The sequence below is a fragment of the Sinocyclocheilus grahami genome, unplaced genomic scaffold (genome assembly GCF_001515645.1).
Source record: "Sinocyclocheilus grahami isolate Dianchi unplaced genomic scaffold, SAMN03320097.WGS_v1.1 scaffold3943.1, whole genome shotgun sequence".
NCBI lineage: Eukaryota > Metazoa > Chordata > Actinopteri > Cypriniformes > Cyprinidae > Sinocyclocheilus > Sinocyclocheilus grahami.
Window position 1 is genome coordinate 1,881 of NW_015508973.1, and position 5,408 is coordinate 7,288.

At 42.5% G+C, this 5,408-nt stretch overlaps 1 pseudogene; it reads left to right on the forward strand.

The window, feature by feature from the left end:
- The first annotated feature begins 411 nt into the window (after nucleotides 1–411).
- LOC107576573 (alpha-2-macroglobulin-like protein 1) overlaps nucleotides 412–5,408 on the forward strand; it is a 7,375-nt pseudogene continuing 2,378 nt past the window's right edge.

A 5,408-nucleotide genomic window follows, 5' to 3' on the forward strand; every position in this document is an offset into this window, starting at 1 on the left:
GGTAATACGCCCCCAGGGGGCATGGCTTAATTACTGTAGTTACTATGTCCTGAACATCAAATCCTTTTTTCCATCAAGTATTCTTAACTAGTTGGTTAAATACAAATATTTGGAGTTTGTTTAAAAGCTTACCTCACGTTAGCATCAGGTAGCTAGCCAGTTATCTAACAATTTTTCAAATAGGCTATTATAATTTTGTAACTCTAATTAATGTTCTTTATTTTTAAACTAAAACGGCCTGTTCTCTGATTTTGCTGTAAATGTATAAAATGCATTGTTTTGTCAGACTAGGGGAATTTTACATTGGCGTCTAATGCTCTTGGCGCTCTTAAATGGGCAGCCACTTTCTGTGAACGTTCAACCATGTTTTGACCTGATTTTGAACCTATGTTTTCACAGGTTATTTATAGTGACGTTTCCTGGAGTGATTGAGTCCGGTTCTGAAGCCACATTGTGTGCAAGTCTTCTGAAACCCCAAGAGAAACTCACAATGACCATTTCTCTGCTTGATGAGAAAAATGTGATCACACCACTTGTGCAGCAGAGCTCTCGGATGGCGTTTCACCGATGCTTTAGTTTCCAGGTCTGTCATGTGGATAAAAATAAAAATTTTCATCTGGTTTGCTGTACATTTAAAAGGGGCATTTCTCTATAGGCTCCTCAAGTAGATGGAGAATCTGTGCAGAAGCTTCAGGTGGAAGTTAAAGGGAGGGGCTTCGAAGTGACTGAAGAGAGGAAAGTCATGTTCAGACGTTACCTGCCTTTGACTTTCATTCAAACAGACAAACCCATCTATAATCCAGGACAAGCGGGTGAGCTACAAATGACGCTTGGTTGAATATCAGCTGTAGAAAGCCCATTATATTGCAAGTTCTGATCATTTCAAGTGCATTGTGATGTGGATAAAAAAAAACAAAAACATTTTCATCTGATTTGCTGTACGTTAAATGGGCATTTCTCTACAGGCTCCTCAAGTAGATGGAGAATCTGTGCAGAAGCTTCAGGTGGAAGTTAAAGGGAGGGGCTTCGAAGTGACTGAAGAGAGGAAAGTCATGTTCAGACGTTACCTGCCTTTGACTTTCATTCAAACAGACAAACCCATCTATAATCCAGGACAAACGGGTGCGCTAAAAATGACGTTTGGATAAATATCAGCTGTAGAAAGCCCATTATATTGCAAGTTCTGATCATTTCAAGTGCATTGTGTAATGAATGGAAGTGTTTATTGTAGTCTCGTTTTGCAGTTAATTTCAGAGTTGTCACCATGGATAACAAATATGTGCCTCTTGATCAAATGGTAAGGCCTGATCTTTCATATTGAGTGATCTGAACAATTGCAAGTGCACAAACTTGAGCCCCTTACTGTGCAACTACAATTGTTTTTTTTTTTTTTTTCTATTAATGTTGCTACATGAGCATGTTTAGTTTTAAATGCCTATAATTACACTCTTTGTGTCTTACAGTACAGTTTGGTGGTAGTAGAGGTGAGAACTTGCTCTTGTGCAAGTCGTTGAATGGAGCTGATTTTTAATATACAAAAATATCATTAAATTATTTATTTCCCCCCCCCCTCCCCTGAGCTGTTAATTGGTTTTTATAGGACAATCTTAATAACCGGATCGGTCAGTGGACAAATGTTACCTCAGGGTGGATATTGGAGCTTTCTCACAAGTTAAACCCCGAAGCTCAGGTTGGGATGTACACACTGAGAGCTTTTATTGGCGAGAGAATGACCTCCCAAGTTTTTGAGGTGAAAAAATATGGTAAGTCGTGTATGGTATGCAACTGTACAACAATAGATCTGAGGTCTTAATGTAAAGCGTTTTGTTTCTGGTTTAGTTTTGCCCAAGTTTGATGTGACCATAAATACACCACAGATGTACAGCATTGCAGATGTGGGACTGAAAGTTGAGGCTTGTGCCAAGTGAGTGACTCTTATTCTCTCGTCTTGTGGCTTGTCAGTTTTTGATCTTGTTCCTTGTGCTGCTCCCCAGATACACATATGGGCAGCCTGTACCTGGTCAAGTGTTGGTGGAAGTGTGTCGTGGTCCATACGTTGTGGTTCCGAAGTTGACCCGTCAGTGCCGGAATGAAACCGCTAGGGTATGTGACTCCTGCTGTGCAGCATAGGGCTTTTGCTTGACTTGAATGTGTTTTTTTTTTTTTTTATATATATATTTTTTTTTTTTATCTTTGCTCTGCTACCAGATGAATGTCACTGGCTGTGCCTCCCTCACCATCAGTACGTCACTCTTTTTCAACCCCAGATTTGAGAATCTGCAAGATTTATTTTCTGTTACTGTGAATGTCACTGAGGAGGGAACAGGTGAGATCTGGGCTGCTTGTAACCAGTGGCTAGTGTTCTGAGGAAGCTGACTTTTTATTCCGTGCATAATTTTTTTTTCCCCCAGATGTAGTGATGTCAAAATCTGCAACTGTGGCCATTACGTTTGAAGTCGGCAAGGTCAAGTTTTTGGCCCTCCCAGATTATTTTGAACCTGGAGAAATGATTAATGGAAAGGCAAGTAAAAGTTTGTCCTTCATTGCAGAAGCCTTCACATTGGTTCCCTTTCAGAACCGCAGTCTTTCCCAACAGATCTCCGTGGGTCATTTCAATGGGACTCCAATCATGAACACAGCGGTGTATCTGCTGGATGGTAACAGCTGGCCCAATAAAATGCTGCTGAATCTGACCACAAACCAGAATGGACTGGCCACGTTCTCCCTCAACACTGCTAAGCTTGCTAAAGTGGCTCTGAATCTGGTGGTAAGATTAGCTTTTTTTTTTTTCCCCTTTTTTTTTTTTTAAATCAAGACTTCTCTTGCATGTACCTAAATTTTTTATAAAATCATGACTTCTTGCATGTACCTGAATTAATTTGTTCTCCAGGCAAGTGCCACTCCAGCCATTGTTTATAGTTCCAAGTCTGCATACTTCGCTACAGATAGGAGGGTTATTCAGCTTCTCCAACCTGGTTCTTCCAACAACCCAACGATTAGTGCACTGAGTATAGTAAAGTTCGAGCAACCACTCAAGTGTGATGCTGTGTTTCCCATAACCGTGAAGTATTCATTTGTTGGAGAGTCTGGCGGCTACAGTACTGACATCGTCTATATGGTGAGTGGACATCAGTTTTGTTTTCCTCCAATGAGTTCAATGGTCTGTCCAGCACCTATTTATGCACCCGTTTCTTTTGTCAGGTCTTATCCAGAGGAGTGATTGTTCTCCATGGATTTAAGAAGATCACCATGAGTGCTTTTGATACAGTCACAAGTGGAACAGTGTTGTTCCACCTATCTGTCCGTGTTGATCTGGCTCCAGTAGTGCAGATTCTGGCCTTCTCTGTTCTGCCCAGTGAGAATGTAGTTCCTGCTAGTGCATCCTTTGACACCGAAATGTGTTTCCAAAACGAGGTGTGACGAGCACTAGCATCTTTCACTTCATGGAAGCAGTGATGTGTCCTAAGCGTAGTAGCTGGTTCTTGTTGCAGGTGTCTCTGCAGTTTTCTCCAGCTACTGCCGTTCCTGGTGAGGAAAACACTTTGACGGTCTCTGCTCAAGCAGGATCCCTGTGTGGCCTCAGCGCTGTTGATCAGAGCGTCCGGATCATGGAGCCAGGAAGACGTTTGAGTCCTAAAATGGTATCCATGTGCAGGAATATTTATTGATCGAGTTCTGTTGTCTATTGGACAAACCTAAGCTATTATGATGTGGTGGTCATTATAGCCCTTTTAGTAAACAAACATTAGTGCATTTTAATTTGACAATGCACTAACATTTGCTTCACGTTCCCAGCTGTTCGACTTGCTCCCGATGCGATCAGTTTACCCATAGTGTTGAAGACGAACAAGAGTGCATAAGTTTTCAACCTCGTATACGTTTTCAACCCCGTCGACCGGTTCCTATAAGTGATGCCTACACAACCTTCAAGGTAGAAAATAATTCAGGACCATGCACTCAATGAATCGTATACTCTCAGATTAAGTCCATGTTTTGACGTCTTACTCTGACAGAGCATGGGAATGAAGATCGCAACAAATATCACTGTATTGGCCCTTCAGTGCCATGACTATAATCCCCACTTCCCTGGAGGTAGGCCTATACAGAGGCTGTTCTTTCCTTGAATATGATTTCTGCATGACGTGGTGAACTGGGTTATGGGAGGTTATTTGTTTATCTCTGTGGATTGGTTAATTGTTGTTTTTATAAATGCAAAAAGGGGGGCTGTTGATTCTTTCTAGCTAAAGTGCATGCAGAAAGCAAGAACTTATGCTTAATTGCTCCTTTTAGCCTTTGAAAGGAATGATGCAGTTGCTTTTGGTGCAGCTGAGGCTCTGGCTGCTGCTCCGGCTGCTGCTCCTCTGGAAGCAGAAAATGCTGGAGTCAAACACTCCCTTGACGTGACCGTCAGGACTTTCTTTCCAGAAACCTTGATCTGGCAGCTTGCTCAAGTGGAGTTGGTGAAGAATATTGTTCCATCTAAAGCCACTTGCCTACAGTTTTTACTACTACTGTTCCACTTATTTCGCTTTTCTGCTGTCCTTCAGTGGCACTGGATCCACAAGAGTTCCTCTGAAGGTTCCTGACACCATCACCACATGGGAGACGGAGGCGTTCTGCCTGTCCTCCAAAGGTTTTGGCTTGGCTCCTCCAGTTCAGCTGACTGTCTTCCAGCCCTTCTTCCTGGAGCTCTCCCTGCCTTACTCCATCATCTGTGGAGAGTCTTTTGAGCTGAAGGCCACGGTCTTCAACTATCTGTCCAAGTGCATCATGGTATGGGTTTTATTTATATAATGGATCTGTATAGAGAAGGTCTTGTGTTTCTGCACTCATATGCATTGTTTTGTTGGCAGGTTCAAGTGACTCCAGCTTCTTCCTTGGCCTTTACTCTTGGACCAATTAATGAGCCGCCTTCATTCGGTCTCTGTGCTAATGGGAGAAAGACCTTTAAATGGGCGTTTACGGCTTCTGTACTCGGTCTGTATTTGATTGTCTGGTTCCCTAAATTTAAGAAAAGTGTATGAGGTGTTGCTCACTTCCTGTCTGTCACTGCAGGACCTATCAATGTGACTGTCAGTGCTTCAGCTGAACCATCCCGGACTCCATGTGGCATTGAGGTCGTGACCGTGCCAACGAGGGGACGCATTGATGTGGTCACTCGAAGTCTACTTGTTCTGGTAAGTGTTAACCAGCTTTCTGGAGTTTAATCATGGCACTCATGCTGCTTTACTGTTTACGTTTTTATTGCTTTTATAGCCTGAAGGAGTTGAAAGGACAAACACCCACAGTTGGTTACTGTGTCCAAAGGGTGGGTTTTGCTCTCCGTGATTCCCAAATACATTCTTGTACAGCCAAATATTAGCCTGGTGCTCAAAGCTGATCTATTGTGTTCGGTCTGCAGGAAACAT